The 27,661-nt window shown below is 36.7% G+C and overlaps 1 protein-coding gene across 1 annotated transcript in view; it reads right to left on the bottom strand.

Moving 5' to 3' along the window:
* Positions 1-27,661, bottom strand: part of GUCY1A2 (guanylate cyclase 1 soluble subunit alpha 2) — a 325,706-nt gene that overhangs the window by 294,429 nt on the left and 3,616 nt on the right. The gene's annotated exons all lie outside the window — the stretch shown is intronic.

Here is a 27,661-nt window from a genome sequence, read left to right as displayed (position 1 = left end):
ACAATAAACCCAGGCCTTGGGGGTGGCAGGGAGGGTGCCCTGCAGAAACATGAGTCATGGTTTTTCCTTTCTAGTATATGTAATCTGCATGAGGTAATGACCAACTGAAATGAAATGGCACGTCTTAATATTTTTTTTGTACGTTTTAACAAGGCTTTCAAGGATGGTCTAGTAAGCAGTGACAAACTGAGTTGAAATAGTCAACTTTATAATAAGAGATATTTTTAAGCTTAAACGATTTTTTTTTCCTGTTCTTCATCTGAGAAGACTAATAAAAAGGCAGAATAGGATAGGAAGCAGGTGATCCAGGGCCCCACAGCCGTGACTTCAACCAGCATTTGGCCTGACTTCCTCCATGTCCCAAGAGAATTCAAGCAAAGGTTCTTTCTGGAGCATACTGAATGAGCCACAAGTGCTTGAAGCGGGGAGTGGGGGGTGGGAAACAGTGAGGTCTGCAACAAATATCTAAGCAGCTCATGACCAAATTTCATTATCTCCTCTCTGTGATGGCTCATGGATTAAGAACAGAGGTTCTCAATCCCAGATCAGGAAATGAGGCAACAAGACTGAGCCTGGAGTTTCAGACTTAGAGAGCCATCAGTGCTCTCTAAGTTCCACCAAGATGCTGGAACCTAGATTTTATTAGGAAGTTATGATAAGAAGAACCAAGTTCTCAGTAGCAAGAGAGTGAATGTTTTAAATAACAAAAACCTGTACTCAATCAAACAGGAAAAAAGCAGTCAAGACCTCATCAAAACACTAATCCATTACAGCCAAGGATGAATTCTAGGGGACTATAAATGTAATACAAACCCTTCAAAATGAGAAGCAGTATGGTAGCTTGGGAATCTCGTGGGCTACTACTAATTAACTACACAAGCCTACTACTACCTCTAAAAAGGTAATCTGCAGAAAAGGTCTAGTATAGTGCTGTTACTTAAAAAGCTATTAATAAATATCAATTTCTAAACACCAATCCTTCAAAGTAGCTTTCTTATAATGTATCATCTAAAGGAGACCCCAGGGGCCACACACAGTGGCTCACACCTGTAATCCTAGCACTTTGGGAGGCTGAGGCAGGAAGATCATGTGAGGTCAGGAATTTGAGACCATACTGATCAACATGGTGAGACCCTGTCTCTCTAAAAACACCAAAAACTAGCCAGGCATGGTAGTGCATGCCTGTAGTTCTAGCTGCTTGGGCGGCTGAGACATGAGAATTGCTTGAACCCAGGAGGCAGAGGTTGCAGTAAGCCCAGATCACCTCACTGCATTCTGTCCTGGATGACTGAGTGAGACTCTAAGAAAAAAAAAAGGAGACCCCCAAAGGTCTATGTCAAATCTCACGTGGACCCACTCCTTGTCCATCTCTTTATAAGAATGTCCAAGACAGATGTAACACTCTCCCTACCTAACACTCTTCAAATCTTTAACATCCTCCTTGGTAGGCAATGGTTAAAGTGAGAGGAAAGTGAGCTTAAATTGATTCAGGGGCATCCACTGAGATTACTCTACACTAGCATGTAGGAGAACCTTTTCACCACACAAATCTAAGGCCTCAGATACCTACTGCACATTAGCCAAGCCAATTCACAAATTAATTGTAGGAGCAATCAGCTCCTAAGTGTTCAAAGGAAGAGGTAGAGAGCAACTTCTTTCAGCAGCTGCTTTTCATTTATACCAGGCCTCAGACTGGCACAGATGTTTCTACTCAATCAAACAGACTCAGAGTAAATGGTATGCACCTAAGAAAGAAAAATTACTCCTGAACCAAGAGGCAGAGGAATGTTTGAGAATTTCTAAAGAGAAAGAATCAGATATAGGGATCCAAGTGCACACAGAAAGCATTCTTTAACAACCCAATCCATGAGCAAACTAAGCTCAATCATTATCATTCACTAGCCCAGTACCCCTTGGATCTGGGCCTCTTGCACTGGCTTGGCAGTTGCTAAGCTAAGCTAACTTTCTCCTTGGCAAGAAGCTCAAAAAGCAGTGGATATCCACAGAGGGATTATCTTTCCAATAACCTCTGGTCACAAATGGAACACAAAGCAGGAACTCGAGTGTACATGGCTAGTTAAGACCAGAATGACCTCATTTGTGAAAAAAAAAAAAAAAAAAAAAAGACTTTTTTTCCTGTGCCAGGAATTTCCCAATCATTAAAAAGCACATATTTGTGAAAGGAGTTAAGCCTTTTAAAGAGCTGGCTTTTTTCTTATGTGAAGCAATTACTTCCACTCCCAGCAGGAGTTAAATTTATAGTTTCCAAATACATTAAAAGGAAAAGTTCTCTGAGCACATCTAACAAAGCTTCAGGTTGATAAAGCATTTATGCACTTCCTATTTCTTGCCAAAGTGGGTAGGCACATTCTAACTGTCTAAACCACAGGTATAGAGGCTGACTGCACAGCATCTCCTAATCTTTAGCAATCCAAGGCTGACTTCAACACAGTCCTGGCCCCTCCGACTATCTTATCACCATAAATTCATTCCAGTTTTCAGAGTTTGTCTGATGGCCTCAACCCATGGCCTCAGCAGTGAGAGACAAATTCATATAATCTCAGCCTCTCTAACCTAAGTAAAAAGCATGAAGTGAAGACTCACAAACAGGCCAAAGCCTTCCATCAGATAACTTCTGCCTAAAGGGTGGTAGGGTCCAGCTCTCAATAAAATTTTATTAAGTGCCCATGTACACCAGTGATGCTCTAAGAAAAAAAAAAGAAAAAGGAGACCCCAGAGGTCTATGTCAAATCTCACTTGGACCCCCTCCATGTCCACCTCTTTATATGAATGTCCAAGACAGATGTGACATTCTCCCTACCTAACACTCTTCGAATCTTTAACATCCTCCTTGGTAGGCAATGGCCAGTGATGCAAGTCACTGTCCATCAGTGGGAACAACAAGGGTTTTGAAGACATGCGAACTTTCTATCCTCTTCTTTAAGAATGCAGCTCTGTAACTGTCTCCTACTTAAGAGAACCATCCAACATTATACAGGCCAAGATCCCACTCCTCTTTTGTGCATCTGTCCTTTTCTGCAATAAAAAAATTGGAAAGATGATTTAGAAAGGAGGGTCTAAAGTCAAACTGAATTCAAAAGCAAGTTCTGTGACTCACTAGCTAGATGACCTTGGGTAATTTACTTACTCTTCTGAAATAAGATTCCTTACGTGTACCTTATTTTTTAATTTAATTATCTTTAAAAAAAATTTTTTTTATTTTTTATTATACTTTAAGTTCTGGGTTACATGTGCAGAACATGCAGGTTTGTTACATATGTGTACCTTATTTTTATGGGAATACACTGAAATAATTATAGCAACATCTCTGACACATAGTAGGTGTAATAAATGAGAGATATGGCTATGCTAAGCTGAAAAATATGGTTTCTACCCACATGAGTCTCATAATATAGTGAATGAGCACAGAGTTCAATCAGAAAACTCATCCCACAGGTATAATGTTTCAAGATCTTCATCACCTAAAAAAATCCAATAAAGCTACCAATATGAGATGTTGACATTAATTCCAGAGAACAGAGAAAAATTCAGAAAAATGGCAGCTGGATTGACAAATATTTCCAATGAAACATTAAGATCAGTTAAGAGAGACAGTGATACAAGCAGAATTCTCAAAATTAAGGCTGAGAATAGTACTAAACCCAGGCCTGCCGGTTAGTGGGAAGGACGTTGAAACACCATAGCTAAGGTAAAACCCCCAGGTATTTACAACTGCTAAGAAACAACCCATGAACTTCCTTTCTTGTACACAAAGAATATGCAACAGGAGAGCTGAGTGGCCTAATAATTTTATAGTCCTGTGCTGGAGGATCAAAGAGACAAGGGTGGAAAAGGAGAAAATCCACTGTTCCTACTATCATAAAAGTCAAGAAGTCTGTAATTTTTCTCTCCTTTTTCAAACTAAGATAGAGATAGTGGCCTCCTAGTGTCCCAACTCAACACAAAGAAGCAGTGGAGAGGAACGGGAAAGCAGCTGGAACGGGGAAGCAGCCATCGGTGTCCTGCACACGTTTTCTGGGGTTCAAACAGAAGGTACCCAAAAGCCTCGATCGTATGGCAGCAAAAAGCCATCTTCATCTCTGGTCTCAATAACAGCTTCACTATACAGTACTTGACCAACAGTGACTGACCCCCCCCAGACCAAATGTTATCCTCATGAAAGATCATGAGATCCGAACAGCCAACCACATAGTCCCAAAAGAGCCAGAGAAATGATCCCTGAAGAGTGGGAGGAAGCCGTCCCCAGCAGCTGGCCCTCCAGGCTCAGACAGTCCCGCTGAGTCTCCCACACAGTCCCTCCTCTGGATATCCGCGCCATATGGTGCGGGAATCAGGAGGGAGGCACAGAGTAAAGGGGTGTGTGTGTGTGTGTGTGTGTGTGTGTGTGTGTGTGTGTTGTGTGCGCGCCCGCATGTGTGCACACATGCAGTATGAAACACAGTTGTCATTGCACAAAATACATGTTCATCTCAATTTTACAGAGATGAAGAACCTGCAGCTCAGGGAGGTTGAGAGCCACAAGATCACACACCCAGTAAGTAAATAAGTCACTGCAACCAGGACTGACTTCAAAGTGTGTCCTCTTGCACTAGATGCCTTTGAGGCTCCCTCCCCACCTTTCACATTCTGCAAGTCACACACACACGCACAAACACACACACACATACACAATTTAAAAATAAACTTCTCATTTCTACTTAGTGATATATACTCACAAGATACAAACGAAAGGGAAATAACAGGTCTGCCTTTAAAGAAACATCCATAAAGAGCCATATTTTGGTTTTTGGTTTTTGGGGTTTTTTTCTTTTTTTTTGAGATGGACTCTTGCTCTGTTGCCCAAGCTGTGGTGCTGTGGCACAATCTCAACTTACTGCAACCTCCACCTCCCAGGATCAAGCAGTTCTCATGCTTCAGCCTCCTGAGGAGCTGGAATTACAGGTGCACACCAGTATGCCGGCTAGTTGTTTTTATTTATTTATTTATTTTATTTTTAGTAGAGATGGGGGTTTCACCATGCTGCCCAGTTCTTGAAGTCAAGTGATTCACCCACCATAGCTTTCCAAAATGCTGGGATTTCAGGTGTGAGCCACCGTGCCTGCCAATTATTTTGTTTATTCAAATATGACAAAATTATCTATCAAGGTTGGAAACTAAATGATATAGGTATATATTTAATCACTACTGCACTAAGCCAATGGTTTTATATTCTGCCTCACATTAAAATCATTTGGGAATCTTTATAAAAAAATACCAAGGTCTGAGTACCACCCCCAAATTTTCCATTTGAACTGGTCTAGGGGAACCCAGTTGCTTCCAACGTGTAGTTAGGGTTGAAACCTTTCACTTAAGGTACAAGCATGATAAGACAAAAACACTGTGAACCTTATCTTTATAAGTTGGCATTAATGAGAATAGTCTCTTAATTCAAAAATCAAGAGAAGTAAGCTTCTGAGATGGCTATTTATAACTGCTTAATTCAAACACAGTCCCTTTCATTAACTGTCACTAATGGCTTATATTCACATATGACTTTGTTAGATAAACAAAGAGCTATATTGCTTGAAGCATAAATACAATATATTTTTATAAATTTCCTAGTAACCCATAGCTCCCATGCAAGTAAGTCAACATTTAGTTTTGGGCTAACATGCACATAAAATACAACAGCTACTATGATTATGGTGTTTTACACCAGGCATGGCTTTAAGCCCATTATGTATATGAACTTCTTTGATTTTCACATTACCACAAGAGGTAAAGTAAGTGTTATTATTTTTCACATTTTATGGATGACAGTACTGAGATACAAACTTTAAATTGCCCTGTTTCACACAGATAAAAAGGAACAAAGCCAGGATTGAAACCCAGGAAATACGGCTTCCGAATCTAAGCATGGAACCTTCAACCTTTACTGCACACAATATTTAATATTCTTTATTTGGTTGAGCACTTTACAGTTCATATTTTTAATATATATTATCCTAACTGATCCTTGCACCAATCAAGTGAAATAATCAAACTGGTGTTATCATTGAAAAAGAACCAAATTTAGAGAGATTAGGTAATCTGTTCACCATCACATGACTAAAAAGTAAAGAAACTGTCTTGTACAAAAAGAACATGTCTTCTCTTAGGAAACTGTCTTAAGAAAGTACTTTTTTAATGTTATGTAAAATTAGGAAATCACATGCATTCAAAGTAACTGATTTTTTTCTTGAGAACCCACAACATTCTTTAAACTATCAACAAGAAAGCCCATAAGCAAAATCAGGAATTAAATATTATTTAAAATTTTATTATTAAAAATGTTATTAAATTAAATTTTATCTTAAATGATTCCACTTCCCCTTTCTTAGCTTTCTGTCACTCTAGGTCACCTCTTTCCCGCCCTCTGGGCACCCAGAATCTCTGTGTTCCTTTCTGCTAGGCCAGATCCTCACCACCCAAATCTAAACTCTTACAGCAAGTATCCAAAAGCCATTCTTTGAATACTCCCTTTCTTTCTCTCATCAAAATTTCAAATCCCCTTACTACCTTGTTCTGAGATGATGCTGAAGACGAATCCTAACTCCATTCTCTCAAAACCTCAAGCCTGAATCCTTGCTAGGGTAGATGATTGTGTGAATGAGCTTCTCTACAGTATAGAAGATGGCCTGAATCTTTAAGAGTTTAATTTTGGTAAATAGGGTTGTCTGGGAAGATAAATTGTGGGGACAAGGAACCCTTCTCATCATCCTCCAGGTCACAAAGTGGAGATCACCACCTTATCCACAATATGAAAGCATGTTATTTCTTAGGATACCCTATGCCAAATTCCACAACTTAATCAGAATTATGATCCTAGATATCCTTTCTTTGTAGGTAGGCCTGTACACACCAATGGATCAAATTATATGACTGACTTTATTACTAAAACTAACCCAAATAATGGCATTTCAAACAACCAGTTTGCTTCTGAAGGAGAAGTAATTGTGTAGTCATCAATCTTGCTAAATATCCAGATATAATGTTTACTTTCCCAGCCTCTGATTAAACTTGCTACATATAAACCAAAAAAAAAAAAAGACTGCAAATTAAATATAGAACTTTGAGTCAGGACCTCTATATTACAAATCCAGCTGTGCTACTGACTCTTTTTTAAATAAAATTAGCCAAAATCTCTTCACCTGAAAGAAATCTTAGGGGAAAAATGCCTCCATTTTCCAATCTGAAAAACACATGTAAGAAGTATGTAGTTCTCAGGGTCATTTTCAAGTACAGCACTGCAAAGTTTAAGCACTCATAAATACAGCGTTGGAACATACTGGCAATTAAACAACCCTTTCTAGGTAATCATAACCACACTTTTTAGAAGGTTAACAGCTTCTTAGGAAGTTAGGAATGCCATTTCAAGTGACCTACACCACTAATTTGCTTAACAAAACTAGTAGTTCAGACAACTAGTTACAAAATGCAAAAATGCTAGGTATGCTAAAAGAAAAAATAAAAAGCTAGATATGAACAGTATGGTTTTTTATCCATACTGATTTAATATCTGCATAATTTTTTCCAGTCTTCATTTTATTCTCCGTGTGAACACAGGTATATATCTACATGACCTCATTAGAGCTTGGGGTGAACGCTGACATTATGCTAATTGGCTCAGTTGGAGATTCAAACTAATAACCTTTGCCTTATTAGAAGAATGCTCTAATAGCAAAGCACAGTGGTTATCATCATTATAATTATTGGTTGTAACTGATTATACTTAACATATAATCAATATGGTAATTAAGTTTTTCTATAAAAATAAGCTTTCCAAGTATTTTCCCCCTTGTTACTTCACTTTAATGCCTTTCCAAAAATAGCCGTTGATTTTTAATTTGATATAAACCTAATAACATCAATACTAATTTAAGCTGAAAACATACATTCCCTAAAGTATGAGTTATTCATTTAGTCTTTCGTCTGCCTTCAGGCAAGAACACACTTAAGTCATCCAAGACCGTCTGATGTTTTCAAAGAACTCCAGAGAGTACCACCACCATCTTCGGTTTGCATAACACATTATGGTTTTCACAAATCACTTTTTTTTCCATCCTATTAGATACTCACAATATCACAAGTCTCAGATTTAATTATCCACATTTTACAGATGAAAAAACTGAGCATCAGAGAGGTTAAAGTGTTTTGCCTCAGCTACAGAACTGGAAAGGAACAACGTCAAGACCAGGACGTGGGTGTCCTATGCTCTATCACAAGCTGCTTCCTCCATTGGTAATTTAGTTCACTTTGGTGACCATTAGGAAATACTTCCATGTATCTAAATGACATTCCTTATTTCCTTTTATTTTGTCTTTGAGGGAATGAAAATGAGATTGTTGTTTTCCCAAAACTGTAAACAGTGTCCCTATTACTTAAATAGTTTCAGTATGTTCATTAAATTCTTAATAGTGAAATTTTAGGAGATATTAATACATGCTTCACTGGTCACCATCCTGGCCAATTTGGCTCAGTCTGAATGAAAATACTGATGATAAGACAAGAGGGCACTGCTTCTAGACATTTTCGCAGGAAAATGGATCATAGTATAGCAAAAGCGTTTAAGTAGACATCACTTCTGTCTTAAAGCCCTAACCCAAACAAAACTTCACAGATGGCACAGGGCTGATTCAGTCTTCAAAGTGTAAAAAGGGGAAGCTTTCTGGGTTAAACACTGTCATAGCAACTGGCAACATGCTGAGTGCAACACTGGGCCCTACATGTCACATGCATCCAGTCATTTGATCTTCAAAATAATCCTACAACAGAGTTAGAAGTATTACCCCAGTTTGATGAAATGTGAAAAACTGAAACCCAGAGAAGTTTAAAAAACTCGCCCAAAGTCACTTAGGTAGTAAGTGTCTGAATCAGAATACAATCTAGGTCTGACTACCTCCAAAACCTCCAATCCCTTAACCTGCCCTTCTAAGCTAAAATACATTGTTCTATCTTCACCAACAGCAGAGAAGATTACAGTTGAAAGGGATTAACTCCAGGCTAGCCTGTGTGATTTTTAATACAGGATTTATTTTTCTGAATCTCAATTTAATTTTTATAAAATAGGAAAATTCCTGGATAACCATTTCTCAGGGCTGTTGAAAGCCCTGAGAAATGAAATAAAACTATAAAGTATTACACAAATATGTGTTATGTGATGATTCAACTCAATGTATAAATCTCTTGATCATGAAGCAGTCAAAAAATTGCTAACTTGAACGAAACTGACCATGTGTAACATCTAGGACTGCTGCCAGGCATGCCTTACAGCCCAAAGATGCCAATTAGTAAATGCTGCAAAGTTAATTAGTGACTTCTCAGCTCACAGATAACCTACCAGATAGCAATGGATCTCATGTGAGGAAATCATTTCTAGTCTTTTAGGCATCTTTGTGGCTTCAATTTGAGTATTTCCAAAGAATTCTCTATTGTGTCCAGTACTTGGGAGTTTCAATGAGGTATTTCCCAACAAAAGTCCGAGAATAAGGAAAACAATATTTCCGCCTGACAGTAAAATTGTAAAATTAACATATAAAACAAAGAGATATGTTGTCAATCCTAAATGCACTAACTTGAACAATAATTTGTAAACCAGTGGCACAGAATTAGCTCCAGTCACGTGCCTGGGTTTCACTCCAGGCAAAGTAGACCACTGAACAATATAAACAACATATCTAAAGGTGACCAACAGGGAAGATATGGGGGAAGTGGTAAAATTAGAGACAGCAACCCATAGGAAAAAGAAGGGTAGAGAAATTGTTTATGAAACATTATATCCAATACTGTTCAAGAGCATATGGGCCCTCTGTCACATTGAGAAAGATTATTCCTAAAGTAAGAAAAATTCTTCAACCATCTTAACTAAAAATGAGTCTTATGAATGGCCTTGAATGTCATTTCTCACTGGCAAGTCCTTCCCTACAGATGGAAAGCTCCATAAACTGGATTAAAGAACTTGGCACGAAATTAATTTTGCTTTACTCTAAATGGCTTAAAGCAAACTTCTAATTATGATTTGGTTCCTCACATAGCCTCATCAGGTAAGAAATGTGTTGATCATTAAGATTTTGAGTAATAAGACACATTTTATAGTTACTGCTCATTGTAAATAAGTAAATCGTTATTCACATGCCAACCGAAGTGCCATGGGCATTTTGTTTAGCCAGTCAGTGGCTAAGAGTCTGCTTAGTTCAGGGCACTGACAAGAACACGTCCATGGACTTTAAAAGTCTCAAATGCTGAGACATGTAGAAATCTTCAAAATACTCCTCAGGGTGGGTCCTGCCTGGCTCTATTGCTTCCACCTCTCTTGAAAACAAAATCTCAGTAAGGGTCTGAATGTAATTGGATCTAGTGTTGACTATAATCTGATGATCCAAACGGATATAAAACATGCTTACTAGGCAGATGTTTGGCAGATAATGACTGCCACATCATCAGTGTCTATGATGCACTAGATTCCTAAGTTAGAGATACAGAATAATCACAGTTTTTCTGAAAAAAAAAAAAAAAATGCAGGCAGAAGATTAATACTACATAACATAAAAAGTCTTTTTTAGTTTAACTCTAAACTACCAAATGTTTTTAACCTAGTTATCACTCTATTCTATAACTATTATATTGCTTCCTCATTCCTTCTAATAAATTATGCCAAGACACATGGATATATTGGTATGCATAGTTTATATACAACATATAGAAATATATACCTTTATTCATGTAACTGTTTATCTGATAATCAAGACTTCCTTCATATTCAGAAATCAAACATCAAGTAATGTCATTCTTTTTCCAGCACTTTGCAGCATAAACTAAGCTGTTGGCAGTATCAGTGGCTTTTGTCACTTTGCTCATAGCTGCCTCATCCACAGAAGCCTGGAGCATACAAACATGACAGTGGACAGGCAAACTAGGTCAGCCTAGAGGCAGAGTCCTGAGGAATAAAGAGCCCTTCATCATTTCTAACACAGGTCTATGTTGTGTAAACTCATCGCATCGTCTGGAACTAAACAGCTGATAAGAGGAGTAAGGCCCAAGAAAATCACTACCAGCCACGCCTTAGCAAGTCAACAAAGCAGGAGCCATAGGGGAGGCAACATAGGGAGCTCACCCTAAACAATATTGTATATTAAGGGTAGAACTATTTGTGGCTATCCTGAGAAATAATAGCATGGTAGAAAGAGCTTAGGTTTGAAATCGGAGAACCTGGAACTAAAATGCTGGTGGTTACCAGCTTTCAGCCTTGGTTTCCTCACCCTTACGTTGGGCCTAACAAGAATCCTTGTCCTGCCTACCTCATATACTTCCTGTGAATTAAAGTGGGTGATTCAAAATGGGATAATGTATGTGAAATGTATGTATGTGAAAAACATGCTTTGGAAACGCTAAACAGATGTTACTTATTGCTACTGGTTTTTCTGTATGGAAAATATGGACCGGCAAATCAACCTCTCACAGTCGCAAGGTGGGAAAAACTGAAAAGAAAGAAAAACGGTGATGTCACTAATGCCTTGTGTTTTTAGGTGTTAAAAAAACAGTATAGTTGGGGAAAGCGCTGGCTTTTCAAAATTCTCTTCAAATCTGCTTACTCTAAAAACTAATCAAAATAAGCTGTTTATCACAAAATGGCCATCATGATGTGAATTGCTGTGGGGGACATTTTCAAAGGCCTCCCGGAAAAGGCCTCAAAACTTGCTCACTTGAGAACCAATCTATAAACTACGTAGTATTGCTGGCCATCTGTTTGTCTCATTACCTAATGGAAAATTAGTAACTCAGAAAAGGAGAGAGCGAGAAGATGTGAATAAGAAAGGGATATTGGGAACAGCTGCTTACAGAGGAGAGGAAATGTTTCTGACATGGCATCATGTTTTTTCAAATTCTTCCTAGATATTACATCAGTTTAAATATCTTGTTCTTCCCTTAAGCTTTACAAATATCTGTCAAACATAGTACTGCACGAGTTATGTAAGTAACCATGTGCACATTTTCACACCAAATAACAGGGAATGTTGATGTTATAATGCTTGAAAACAAGGCACTGATTGGAAATTACTTAATATTTTCCAGCTTCTAAAACCATTTTAACTTCCCTGCATGCATAAGGACTCTTAACTGGAATTTCCAAGGCAAATCCAGTACATGACATGGATTATTAGCGCAACACATATTAATTCATAGATTATCCATATAAATAGCAAAATCTCTGAAATCTCTAAGCATTATAAAACATAAGGACAACATCAGCCACATTTGGTCCTGAGCCTTATTTAAAATGAACCCTAAAGTGGCAGTAATAGCTCTTTAAAATAAAAACAGTTTATAATCCAAAATTTAAAAGTATAATGCCACATCATCAAAAATGCTATGTATTAATATTTTGTTTTTACTTCCCAATGTATCCATGTTATCATTACAGACCAAGAACATGAAATAATTTACTGTTGCAAAGGAGATCTCCAGATGGCTGACTCAGAGATCCCAGAAGCATCACTGCTGTATACTAACCACTACATGGCAGAGTCTTGTGGGGTCAGACACTAGATTTGATTTTAGCACCAGGAGAGCTATCTCCATCTCACCCACAACCCCAGTGTTCCTCCAAAAAACTTACTTTTAACCCCTATGCAGGTCCTTAAAATCAAGGGAGTTTCTTTGGAATTAATAATTTTACATAAGGTACTTAAAATGTGCACAGTACAATTTATCTGGTGGGAGGGTTTCCCAGCAGATTTTTGTGGCATGAGGTTTTGATACAGGAATAGAGAGTGAGAGAGAGAGAATAAGGATTTCTAAAAGTAAATGTCCCTACTTAACATTTTCTTAACCTTAATCCACAATATATCAGAGGTTGAACTAGTACAAAATACCAAGGCAGAAACCGATAGACTTGACTTTAATATGCCCGTGATTCATTTCTATTAGTCACTCTGGAAGAGCAAAACCATAATAAACTTTGTTATTTTAGGTTTCTAAGATGTTTTCTTGATATCATATAACATCTTTACGTGGTTTATAAGATTTGTGGATTTATAATCACATATAGTAGCTGAATACCTTATCCAATGGCCAAAAATATGTGTTGTTCTGATCTTATTTGTAGATCTTTATTAATGGATTCACATTTTATAGTTATACAATTGGTAATATTTTGTTGACTTGTATTTGAAAGTGACTTACTAGTATATATTCTTTGAAAAAGTATGTTTCTTAGGGTAATTTGTAGTAAAATACTTTTTCCAATTACATGTCCAATAGAATTGTTCATTTCTACCATTATAATTGTCATTAGCACCATTAAGGTGATATATTCCATTGGTATAATCAAAATAATTTTATATTTAACTAGGTGTTTGACACCTAGATTATCAGGCTTTTTCTAAATAGTCAAGAGAGCTAAACTGATGGTGGAAAATTACGTTTACAACTTATTTTAATATGTTATTCCTTCCATTTTTCCCTTACCCCCAACCCAAGAATGCAGCTGAATAAGGAGATAAAGTGCCTAAGTTCTTAGAGAATCTGCAGGGAGCAGCCTCATCCACCACAATTCATATAATTAGCCACTTACAATAAGCTGCAGAGGAATCCCACCCATTCTCCTTCAGCAGGAAAGTTAGGTTTACACGTTGCAAGTACACTTTTGGAGAAAGAATCTAATTCAGAACAAAGAGGAAGACTGGTTTTCTCTGAATTGTGTTTATAACGGCAATAAGTTAACACGGAGAAAAAGAGAAAAAGACTTTATAGCTTGCAAACACTGTCAGGTCCACAAAGCAGTTACTTATCTTTATATCAGGTGAAAACAATAAATCTTTTTTCTCCAGCTTCCACACTAGAAACTCCCTCATATCTGTCTGAAGCTACAAATGGAATTACAATAGACTGTAGCTAAGATTTACTCTTTCCCACCATCTCTGTTCCATTACAACACAATCATCTCATCATTATCACTCCCTACAATAATGCCTTTGGAGGCAGATTCTTTTGTTAGGGAAGTAAAAGACATTTTCATTAGTTGTGGCAAATTTTAAAAAGATACAATAACGGTAATTATGCCTACTCCAGATTTTTATTACATGGTACTTTTAAATTAAGAATCCAATGACAGGGTCATCTCTCTTCCTCTCTTCTACCCTATATAATCAATAGCAGACAGGTAGATAAATACATAGATATAAATATAGATATTTCAAATATTTTAATAAAATAAACAGGTATATGTGTAAATATTATGATAAAAACACAATTTGTAAGAATCTCTACATCCTTTCCTTTTCAGAATATAAACTCCCTAAACCAAAAAGCAAATAATTGGTAAGACAACATTTAAAATCAGACATGATTCATAAACAAATTAAACCAATTAAACAAGGGAAAAAATGAAATTGGAAGAAGACAAACAGACTCACAGTGACCATGCACTGAGAGAATTTGGTAAACAGTCATTTAAGTAAGATATTTCTTTTCTTTTGTTAAGATCTACATAAACCTACTGAATTAAGATGATAAGCTTCTTACCAGCACAATGACAGGTTTTTCTTAAATTTGCTGAAGGGGTAATGTGAAGTTTTCTTCCACAAGTTTTTGCTTTCTCTTGGGAAGACTTAATACAAGAAAGAAGTTAGAAGAAAGATAAAATCTTTCTGAAACTTCATTCCTGAAATGTTTGAAACAGAATTGCAAGAAATTGGTGGCAGAGCAGCAGGTAGGGACATAGAATTATAAGTATTTTCTCCAAATAACTGAGACATCTCAAATCTCTGGCATAAACAAATATCTGTTTAATAAAATACTATTGATTTCCTAAAAATATAGTTAGATCATGTACACAGAACTTATTTTTTTCCTCCTAGAGTATATAATGTAAGTTGACTGGTATACCAGATCAAACATTCAAGGAAAATTTTTTTTTCAATTCTGCTAATGACTGGAACCATTTTTGTTCCATAGATTTGAGGTTCTGGCTCATGAATACACAATAAATATATGAAATAATAAAAATTAAAATAACAGGGCATAATAATTATTTACATTTTCATATTCTCTGTTTTTCTACTTTGTTTTTGCTATTGTTGATTTTATTTTTCTAAAGTACATTTGCATTCCTTATCTTTTCTGGTTCTTACAACATTTGTGCAGTATACTTAAAATAAGTATCTTTACATTCACTCTAAATTTATTCATTTAAAAAATATTTATTGGCCAGATGCAGTGGCTCATGCCTGTAATCCCAGCACTTTGTACAGTTGAGGCAGGTGGATTACCTACGGTCAGGACTTCGAGACCAGCCTGGTCAGCATGGCAAAATCCTGTCTCTACTCAAAATACAAAAGCTAGCTCAGCATGGTGGCAGGTGCCTATAATCCCAGCTACTAGGGAGGCTGAGGCAGGAGAATCACTTGAACCTAGAGACAGAGGCTGCAGTGAGCCAAGATCACACCGCTGCACTCCAGCCTGGGTGACAGAGCAAGACTCCATCTCAGAAAAAAAAATAAAATAAAATTGCCCAACCACAATGTGCCAGACATATTGCATTCACAAAATTTGGCAATATATAAAATAGATAAAATTCCTTGCTTGATGAAATTGATCAAAATTCACCCAGAAAAGAAAAGAAAGCCAAGAAGCTAAATTTGATGATGTATGTCCTATTTGGCCTTATTTTTACCTTCCACACTACCTGTCAACAGTATAATATATATTTAATACACCAACAAAATAGAGTTCTATTCACTTGGCTCCTAATACCTCAAGAGTTCCTTCCATTAGCGACCTTTCCACCAGTATCAAAAAAGTGTCAAAAAGATCTCTAACCCTGAACAAAATCATATAAGACATGGAGAAAATAAGAGAGACAGAGAGAGTGTAAGTTTGTGTGTGTGTATGTGTGTACGTATACAACTCACATATATACACTTTTATAACTACATATATGCATATAAAACACTTTTATAATAAAATAAGCTAATACAAACACAAATCAAAAAACAGTTCCCACCACATAGTGTTCAACTTATAAATGCTTATTTTTAGGATAGAAGAAAAGTCTAAAGCTATTGATAAAACAATCCAAAAGTTATTTAAGCAATGGATTATAGAAATGAAAAAATGTACTCCCCATGACTCGAATATAAAATTACTGAAGAATTAATTAATGACACTTCAACCTGATTTTACATCCCACAGTCAGTGCAGCTACCATCATTAATATATAGGGAGAGAACTGCAAATTACATGGCAATTTAAATGTGATACTTGCTAGATACACAAAATTACTGACCAATGACTAAGTTATAATGGTAAAATCTAGACAAGAATGTAGTAGTAAATTAGGTATGAATAAAACCAAAATATGGCAGTAGCCTTTGCACCGTACTCACACTATGCCATATTCCTGCACTCCCCTTGGGTATACAGAAGTGTCGTCATTCTTAGGAAATGGGTTAGAGAATGCCTCTCCTTGATCAAGTCTTAGCTATCTCATCCATCTCCAGTTTTTTACTTATCTTTTACCTTCACACATGAATTTCCACCTCTAATAAACTTAGATTAGGCCTCACAGGTGCTGCTATCTCTCCATTTTTATCGAACATCTTCAATCAGAGATGTATTCCCACAACATCCTTTGTTTACTCACCACATATTCCCTCTTTAAACTTAGTTAATTAGGTCTTTATCTCAGTTGCAAGATTGGCATCGCTTTTCTAAGGCCACTAGCATCCTTACTCATACTGGATTTGAAAAGACCATCCTTAAATTTCATTATTTTGTGAATATCAACCACTGAGTCCTTGCTCCCAGCTGCTCCCCAGTCCCTCCCATCCTGCAAACACACAAAAATATCCTGACACCTCTATTCTTTTGATTCTTTCTGTATATTTCTCCCTAATTCTCTATTGTTCTGATTTTTTCTGTCTCATTCAGAGACTTCGTCAATTTTCAAGATACTAGCTATCACCTCTACTGTAACTATCTTCAACCACAAGATCTTAGCCAGATTACCATCCCATATTTTCAATCCTCTATATATTGAATCAACTGGCAGGCACTGAACTGAGCTTGGTGATTCAGTAATACAAACCCTTAAAGATCTCACAGTGTAGAGCTAATCATTTTTACCTAAATTCAAAATATCCAAATCCAAATCTATCATTATATTTCTCCCATATGCCACCTTCCCATTGCTGAATCTTGCACTTTTGTTAATGCCATGACAGTTCTCAAACTCACCATCACAAGTTGGGTTCCCCAGAAAGCAGACTCTAAGGAGGAGATTAGCACACAGCAAACTTATTAGGGAGTGCTCTTGGGATCAACAACTGTGAAAGGGTAAAGAAGAAAGCAGAACTGGCCACAGGGAGAAGATGGACTATGATGAAGTCCCAATGGAAGTCTCAGCTGACTCTACATGGAGCTCTGACCTCAGAGTTGCCTAAATTACAGCAAGAAGGCCTAGCTTTCTTAACCCATGCTGATTAGTGGTGGGAATGGGGCATGACTTTGAGCAAAGCAGCTATCCTCTGGCAAGGCAATACATAGAGAGGACTAATGACTGAGGGTTGATTGTCAACAGTACTGCCAGCATCTAGAGGAATAAGTCCCTTGTTACTAAAGGGGCATCTAGGCAGTGAAGTACAATGTCCACCACATTCACCAAAGCTTGAAATATATAAAACACTGAAAGACATATGAGATTTGGAGTTAAACAGAACAAGATTCCAACCTTATTTCCATCAATAATTAACTGCCATCATAGGCAGGTTATTCAACTTCTCTGAATCAAAATTTTCTTATGAGATTATTTTGAAAATTTAGTGATACATATTATAAAAGCACCTGATAAATGCTGGTTCCATAGCAGTTGCTTAACATGTCAATTCTCCTTCTCCCGTCTCCCATGAGTTATTTTTAATTATCCTCTTTCTTTTCAAAGCTCTAAGTCTTTCTCTGAAAGGACACTATACATCAATCAAGTTATATAGAGATGCTACCTCTATATAACTTTATTGTAAAGTTATATGTAAATTTACAGTAGTAGCTAGGACTACTCTAGGTGCTGCAAAGCCAACAGTGAGCAAACCTGACAAGGTTCCTCCCTTGTGTAACTTAAATTACAATGAGGGAAGACAGCTAACAAGTCAACTAGTAAATAAGAAGACAATTTCTGATGGTGAAGCTACGATGAAAACAACAAATAAACAGTGATGTGATAGAGAATGGCTGGTGTGGGAGAGCTACTGCCTGATGAGGTGACGCTGAGCTGGAAGCTGAAAGCTAACAAAGAGCCAATCTTGAGAGAAGGGACATTTCTGACATGGGAAACAGGACAAAAGTCCTGAGGCAAAATGATGCCTGTTTGGTATACTCAAGGAGTATATCGAAGAACCATGAGTATATAAATTAGAATACCACAAGATACAGTTAGAGACATAGGCTCTTGATGTTCTCTGTTAATGTCCTATGACGACAGTAAGGCATCACCCCTGCATTACCATTGTGAGTATTTAATGGAATAAAATACGTAGAACACTGAGCACACTGCCTGATAATGGTGAGCACTCAATAAATCAATATTATTAATATTATTATCATCATCATTACTATAGCTTCAACTGATCTTTTTAGATACAGACTGTACTGTACTTTGACCATATGTCCTTCACATCATCCCCAACTAGGAAAAGTCAACATAGAATAAGGGGCAGAGACAGACAGAAGGGCAGACAATAGCTGCTGTGGACATAATTTGGTAATTTTTAAAATGTGATTTTACATTTTTTTTTTTTTGGAGACAGCCTCTCACTGTCACCCAAGCTGCAGTTCAGTAGTGTGATCATGGCTCATTGCAGCCTTGACCACCTGGGCTCAAGTGATCCTCTCAACTCAACCTCCTGAATATCTGGGACCAGAGGTGCACGCCACTGTGCCCTGCTAATTTTACAGATTTTTGTAGAGACAAGATCTCACGATATTGCCCAAGTTGGTCTCAAACTCCTGGGCTCAAGCAATCCTCCTATCTCAGCATCCCAAAGTGCTGGGATTACAGGTGTGATTTTACATTTTTAAATATACAAATGACAATGTCAATTTTTTTTTCTCAGAGCCTCCACTTCATGTGTTTAAAGTATATGGAGTATAAGCTAAATAAATTTTTAAGTGCTCATCTGATAATAAATGCTGTCTGAATTAATGAATGAACGTGAGAGGTAAGTGAATATTGAATAACCAAGAACCTGGTAAGATCACATTTGTTTTTAAGATTTCTGAAAGAGACCATCTTTTGTAAATATATTGCCCCTACAGAATAACCCTGAAATGTCATATACCCAAAAATGTTGGAACTATTTCCCATAAAAAGCATAAGAGCACTAAACAGGAACCAGGACAAAAGGTAATACCTAGAAACTTTGCCAGAGATTGTGGCTAGAAGTAACTGAAGGTATCAGGATAACTGTTAAGAAGGGGTTAGAGAAAGGCACCAGAATCTAATGATCATATTCTATAGTCCAAATACCGTGCTAGGCATTACTATACTTTGAATCTTCATAATCCTATTAACTGTTAACCTCATTTTATACACAACCTCTAATACCCTCAGAGAGGCAAATTTATCCAGCGATAAACAAGATAACCAGAAGAGTTTGCCAGACTACAAATCTCCTCTTTTCCTGAATGTAAAGAGTTAAAGACTCTGAAAAAATATTTTGGTTTAGAAGAAGTGAGGCAGTACAGGGAAGTCATGAATAATAGTAAACACAATGTCTTCCATTCACTGTTTACATTTTATTACATATTTACTCTTGAGTGAGAGATTAGTGAGATAGATATGATTTCAGAGATGGGAAGTGGAGATGAAAATTATTTCCCCAAAGTCAAATTAGAAAAAAACTAGAATGCAGCATTTATTGAGTTGTAGGATCAGCCTCCGACCATTACTTGCACACACATACACATACAAGCTGATAGGCATTTTTCAAGGAAAACAAGACAAGCACATTCACCAAATTATCTAGAAATCTAAAAGATAGGAAAAAGGTTAAACTCTACTCACATTATCTTTCCCTTGCCTAAGAGACTCCCTGGTGGCATATGAGAAATGGTATGCACATTAACCTCATCAGAACACAAGCGCCATTTACTTCCTCAGTGCTTCTGTGTAGAGCAAGTTTGCTGTAATCAAGCATTTGCTTATCTAAAACACTGCCCATACCAGGATGTTCACACATCTATAGCAGAGTGATAATTAATACTCATAAGGACAACACTGCAGCACTGAAACACACAGGAGAACCTTTGGGATTATTAAGGACTGATTAACAATTTTAAAATCCTTTAACTCTTAAGTGTATTTCATTGAATTTCATCTTTCTCTTACAAATCAGTTCTGCATATGCAATAGCTCACTTAGAATGTTTGACTCACCAGAACAAATTTCTACCTTTTTAAGAAAATAGCTACTGCACTCTCCAACCCAATATGAAATGTTTTGGTGGCCACTGCTACTCTAAATCCTATAGACTATCTTACACTCAGAAAGTAATATATCAAGTCTGAGCCAAGAAAACCTTACAGTATATCAACTATTAAATGGAACCATAAAAAATGCAGGAATGATGTAGCTAAATATCCTTAGGCTTTTCAAGGATGAGTCCTAACTTTGAAAGCATGATGTAAATACTAATCAAGCAGTTAATTAGAACTGAGCTTCCTAAAGACTAACTAGTTACCAGGTTACCTGATTCTGGTTTAGAAGTGGGGTAAACAAATCAACTATTCCAACAGAGTGAACTGAATAGTGAAGGAACGCTCTAGATATATTCAAAGTAGTCTTAATATCAGATCGGTGTTCAAACTGGAAATGCCTTTGGATTATTGCAGTTTTTCCCATTTGGACAGTAACTCATTATTTCTTAAGACATAACCCTCTACTCCAATGGATTGTCCCCAAACACCTCAAGCTCAATCTGACATATAGGCCATCCAGTGTATAAATAATACTACCATTGTTTTATACCTCTGCATGTCATACTCATCCTTCCAATTTGATTCATTCTCTCCAAACTCAATGGGGCCCTGAAAAAAACACGCAATAATATTTCTTCCTATTCATGATCAGTTCTCTTCCCCAATCTTTAAATCAGCAATTTCTAACTTTATACTTTTTTCAAGGACACTATCCCTCCCTGTGCCACTATTGTGTCCTCTAATGATTATTGTAAGATAGATCTATGAATATGCTGGTTTGTAAAATTTCATTTAACAGAATATTTGGTAATACACGATTTCTTAATACTAAAATAAAGTGAACAACATAGCATGATAGATTTACTGTCTCTCTATCTTCAGATACACATCTCTTTAGGAGATAATATACACACCCTTGTAAATGGCAGCACATCAGTGCCCCCAAATAGCTGTTGTGTCTACAGGCATTTTAAGATAATGACACTTCCCAAAGTGAGAGGCAATCTGCATAAAATCTACAGATTATTATGAAGTTCAAATAAAACGTCAGGTAGGAGAATGTTTAGAAAACCTTAAAGCATTCTAAAAATAATGTTATAACTATATTCCTATTTATGTCTGAGAAAATGCTACATACAGAATAGTCAGATAAAATAATCAATTAAAAATCACAAAATCTGGAGAAAGAGAGTAAGGAAATTGGAAATGCCATCACAGAATTTAATCTTCATAAAAAATATCACAAAATCATTATAGCCAAAAAAGCAGTACCAGATATACCACAAACTACACAAAAACTTATTCAATCATTTATTCATTCTTTTAACAAACATTTATTGTGTGCCTTTGTAATTCAGATACTCTACTAGTCATGGGCATGCAAAGATAAATGAGATATGTTTTCCATCTTAAAGAGGTAGAATAAACCAAAATCAAGGTACATACAGTAAGTCCCATAATGGAGATATAAGTAATAACTAAGGATTCTATAGGGGAAGAAATGCAGTGACAGAAATCAGGATATATGTGTGCATGTGTGTGTGCATGTATACATAAAGACAGTCAGAAAAACCATCCTCTCCCAGTATTAAGTTGGAGGGTTCATGTATGAAGAAGCATAGACATAAAGCAACAAGGAATGGAAGCATACTTTAGAACATTCTGATATTTGCCATTGGCCAGTCGACTCATACATAACAAATGCTACACAGTGAATGGAAAAGGAGTCAAGTGGACTTTATGGACTTAAATTAAGGTAACATCGTGACCTCCACACATGATAGATTATTAGAGTTTGTCTGCAAAAACAAATTCTTAAAATGTTGGATCACCATTTATTTCCTTGGACAGTTCAACTAGACCCCCACTCAACTTCGCCACTGAATGGCAGAATGACTAAGGATGCAGAGATTACCAAGCATTCACGTTTATGTCATATTTTGGGGTAAGGTTTGAGAGGTGGGCCTATGCATCTGATACTTGAACCTCCTATTGTTTTCTTTCTAGAAAAGGAAATTCTAGCGTTCAGATCTGTTTTTTCTCCCTTTACCTTTTTAGTTTTTCATTGGCATGTAAACAAGTCATTCCTCCAAAATGAACCAGTAGATGGAGTATTTGAGAAGTGTGTCAATCTCACTCTCAGCATTAGAAAACACAAATGCTGATGGGAATGTCAACTTCACCCTCACAACAACCCTCTTTTTCTTTACAATCCCCAGCCTTTTCAGATATTTGTTTTTGTTTTGGTGAAAGGGGCTACAAGATACTCAGAGCAATGATATGTGACCTACTGAATATCAACATAGGCCAGTTAACAAAACATTGTCAGGAAAAGTGGTCAGAGTCCACTGATAACAAAGCTACAAATGGTAAAACCTCAAATACCTTCTACCATACAACCGATAAGATTATGTTGACCACAAAAGATATGGCCATAGGATGTGTGGATAATAGCGCCAATTCACCACCTTTCTCCCTGTCCCAGTTAAGGTAATAGTTGTCTGGATATATTAATCCCAAAGGAGGCCACTTTCAGGATCATTCTTTCCAAAAATCAGCTCGTAGAGCTCACTGCTCAGTAGTCCTCAAGGTATGGAATTCAGTCACCACTAGACATACCTTCAGCGTGCTGAGCAATTACCTGGAGTTTTGTTCAAAACGTAATATAGCTCCTCCATGTAACTATCTAACCAGACCCTCTGAGGATGAGGCCAAGGAATCTGCATTCTAACAATTTTCCTCAGGTACATCTTGGGTTCAACGAAGCTTGAGAGCTACTAGATTAAATGAAGAACTGTTTGATAAGCCTCAAACAAAGCCTACCCTGGGAGTGATTTCTCATTGTTTGTAAGAATGTCTACTCTTTCTCAATTCCCTACAACAGCCTCAGCAAATTTCCTGCCTTCAGAGATATTTCCACCTGCTCTACCTCCTAAATGACTCTAGCCCTCAATGATATGAAGTCTGAGCTAACAACACGTAATTCTAGATCTTCAGACCCTGGCCTGAAGTGATGTTTAAGGGTCACAATTAAGTCATTTCCACCTCCTAGGAGTGCATTTTTGGCAACAGTAACCCACTTGTTGACAAACGTGTCTTCTCGTTTGACAGAGAATTGTGCAGGAAAAAAAATAGTAACCTAGACTGGAGAAGTCATTACATTTACCTAACTTCCTAAAATATTACATAATGGAGAGTCCAAAAAGGAAGATACTGTTCTATCTGCTCTTTTTCTAAAATGACTTCCTTCTGAAGTTTTGCTTTAAGGTATAAGCAAAATTCAAACAGGTTTGCACACTTGAATATGTCTATCACAGGCTGTACGAAAAATCTAAATATTTTGGTTGATGGAACCAAATATACTACGCACTAAAAAAATATCAAACACAAAACATCTATCCATTTCTCCTGAGCATTATTATTTTTTTTAAGATGGAGTCTTGCTCTGTCTCCCAGGCTAGAGTGTAGTGGCACAATCTTGGCTCACTGCAACCTCTGCCTCCCTGGTTCAAGCGATTCTCCTGCCTCAGCCTCCCGAGTAGCTGGGATTACAGGCACCTACCATCAAGCCCAGCTAATTTTCGTATTTTTAGTAGAGACAGGGTTTCACCATGTTGGCCAGGCTGGTCTTGAACTCTTGACCTCAGGCAATCCACCTGCCTCAGCCTCCCAAAGTGCTGGGATTACAGGCATGAGCCACTGCATGCGGCCCTCCTGAGCATTTTATTGAACAACCATACTGTGCTAAACACTAGTTAAACATACAATATCAAGGACAGTGGCACTGCATTTTAAACTAACTCTCTGGCTCATCCATCAAATAAAGGGCCTGTGAAAAAAACTTGCTCAATAGATAGCCTTTGCAAATATACTCCCTGTCTATGTGACTACATATGTGTGAAATCTCAAAAGAAAATTATACCTTCCTAATAATTCATGAACAACAATGTATATGTCAAATGATAATGCATTTATTTTCCTATCATATTCAATAAAATACTTATGTTTTATTTTACTTTCAGCTCTTGTATTTTACTTACAGCTCTGTATAAAGAGGAAACAAGACAAAAAACTAAACAAAAAGACTGATGATTACATAGATGGGAAAAATATATAATAGCACTCAAGTACTTCACCCATGTATCTCAGAGTCCTTAAAGGTAAATAAAATAAGTCAAACACCACATGTTCTGACTTATAGGCGGGTGTTGAACAATGAGAACACATGGACACAGGGAGGGGAGCACTACACACTGGGGTCAGTTGGGGGGAAATAGGGGAGGGATGGTGGGGGGTGGGGAGTTGGGGAGAGATAGCAAGGGGAGAAATGCCAGATGTAGGTGATGGGGAGGAAGGCAGCAAAGCACACTGCCACGTGTGTACCTATGCAACAATCTTGCACGTTCTTCCTATGTACCCCAAAACCTAAAATGCAATAAAATAAATGGAAAAAAAAGGTAAATAAACTATACACTAAAAAGGAACATATAATCACTTCTGACCTCTACTTTCAAACCTAATAATCACTGATGTCATTTCTTATTGTCAAAACTTACCTTTAAAGTGAAAGATGTTGCCCAGCTTGGGCAACACAGCAAGACTCTATCTCAAAAAAAAAAAAAAAAAAAAAAAAAAAGGAAAAAGAAAGCCTAGCAATTGAACTAATAGCCAAACAAAAAGAGAGCACCATAAAATATAAACAGCATTTGCTTTGTAACTGTTGCATCTCACTCTCAAGGCCTTTGAACACACATATAGATTAGTTTGAATGCAGTAGATGAAGAATGTTCAGAATTCTCAGGCAAATGAAATAAATTATTTCTCTTTTAACAACTGTTTTTCTAATTTAAAATTAACTTATCATGAAATACCTACATTCTGCCAAATAAATATGTTCTTGTATTTTTATTGAATTTATAAAGTAGTTTTCATATTTCCACATAGCATTGAGTAATCTAGTGGAAATCTTTGAATCTGCAATTTGTTTATGTCTGTGTACATGCATGAATTCGGCAGGGAGCCAAAAAGGGACTCCAGTTCTAATTTTTTTAATGGATTGTCTGGGCTATGCCAACTAAAGTGCTTCTTATCACCTTTTTTTTTTTGACATCTGTTAACCCATTCTATAAACTCTTCCAATTAGGTGATTAGCGAGTGAATTATTGAGGAAAAAAAGGAAAAACTTTAGATCACTTTGAGGCATTCCAATTCAGTTAAAATGAATGGATCTCACCCTGAAACTATCATCTATTGAGTTTGGGAAGTTTTACAAAGAACTAATAACTCCTGATCAAGAATTCCATAACAAATCCACAAAGTAGTTATTATTTCTAATTCACAAAAGAGGAAACTAAGGCTCAGAGCAGACTTGGCTTTCCCAGGGACTCACACTTAGTAAGGGGCTCAGCAGAGGATTACTCAAACTTAAGTTTGTCGGACTCTAAAACTTTGTTCTTTCAACTCTGCCATGTTGTTTCTAAATGATTAGGGATAAGGTAAAGAAAGTCAATAGATCACCATTAAATTCTAATTTCAGATTATAGTATCTATTTTCAACAAATGTGAAAATGTTAATTAGAATGTATTTTATATAATTTTATAATTATAATGAATCTGTTTCTATGACTTTGTTACCTCAAATTAAGCCCCCAATTTAAAATGCTTTAATTAAACTACCTAAATTTGTCAAATAGCCTACCTTACAAATATATTTTGTACAGTTTTCATTGTCTACATGTTAGTTACACTCATACTTTCTAAGGATTTTTTTTCAGGGTTTATACATGTCAGAAAGCTCATTTTATTTAATATCAACAGAAGCTAAATATGTAGTTTATGTCTTTTCATTCTTTCCTCAACATGTACTAAGATAATTTTCTTCCCCAAAATAATTTATGCTTTTCTGTCACTTGAATCTAAGCTTCCTCCTTCATTTTTTCCTCTTCACTGGTCTCTGTTTCTTGAACAACTCCATAGCTAAATCACTTTCCTCTCTTTATTTGCCACTCTTCCAATTCTGTTACTTAGTTTTTATTCCTGCCATTCTGCTCTCTAAAGCTTCTGAGGTCTTCAAAGCCACTTGCAACATTCTGTCAAGAAATCTAGAGAAGCCTTGCCCTTATATGACTCTAGTGGCCTATCTTCACTGACAGGATGACACCTGCAAACCCAAAATTGATGTCACAGTGATAGAGTAACTAAGCAACTCTCATTAATAAGAATAAAATCCAAAAAAATGAGTTGCTAAGTTCACCCTTGACGTGAAATCCCCAGCTGTTTCTTAATATGTATTCCCAAGTATTAAATTATTTTAAAATAAAGAATGTAATAAATGATTTATACATCTTCAATCAGGTCTTAAGGGCTTGAGGTATTTTTTTGTTTTTGTTTTGGAGACAGAGTTTTACTGTCACCCAAGCTCTGGAGTGCGGTGGCCTGATCTCAGCTCATTGCAACTTCTGCCTCCACGGTTCTCATGCCTCAGCCTCCCAAGTACCTGGGATCACCATGCCCAGCTAATTGGAGGGTTATTTTTGCTATTTTGGCTACACCCCAGAGATTCACAGTGAACAAAACTACCCAAAGTGGATGATAAATAAAGCTTCCCCTAGATTTATCCAAGACACTTGAAGTTCTTATGTTTTCTGTTAATATAGTTTCATTAAAATAAAGGTAATGATTAAAGAGGTCCCATGAAGTCAAAGACTAGACAGGCTTTGCTCAGCATTTGCCTTTCAAATGCTCTGCACAATACCTGCCACATAGATCCTAAAATATTTTTAAGTAATTAGGTGGATTAAATAGTATTTTGGTGCCCCTATTTTGAAAAGTAAACTACTTTCCTCAAAAGTTTTAAAACTTACAATATATGCCATGTTTTCCTTTCAGATGCCAATATCACAGTCTATCCAAAGCTTGGGAAATCCCAGACATTTAAAGTAATGTGTCCAGAGATATGCAAGTTTCTCAAGGCAAAATTAGAATCAGGTATCCTGAATTCTGGAAGTTTTTTTCAATTTCACCAATGCAACTTACTTTCATTATTAAATAGTAGTATAAATTATTATAATCTTTACACTCAACATCAATGCATCTTAAGTGTCCAAAACATAAGTCTGGATATCCCATGGGTCAAATAATTAGTTTAATACTT

This window comes from Sapajus apella, unplaced genomic scaffold (genome assembly GCF_009761245.1).
Source record: "Sapajus apella isolate SASKATOON/1434 unplaced genomic scaffold, GSC_monkey_1.0 scaffold16, whole genome shotgun sequence".
NCBI lineage: Eukaryota > Metazoa > Chordata > Mammalia > Primates > Cebidae > Sapajus > Sapajus apella.
The sequence above is the reverse complement of the archived record's forward strand: the minus strand, read 5'-3'. Positions and strand labels throughout refer to the sequence as shown.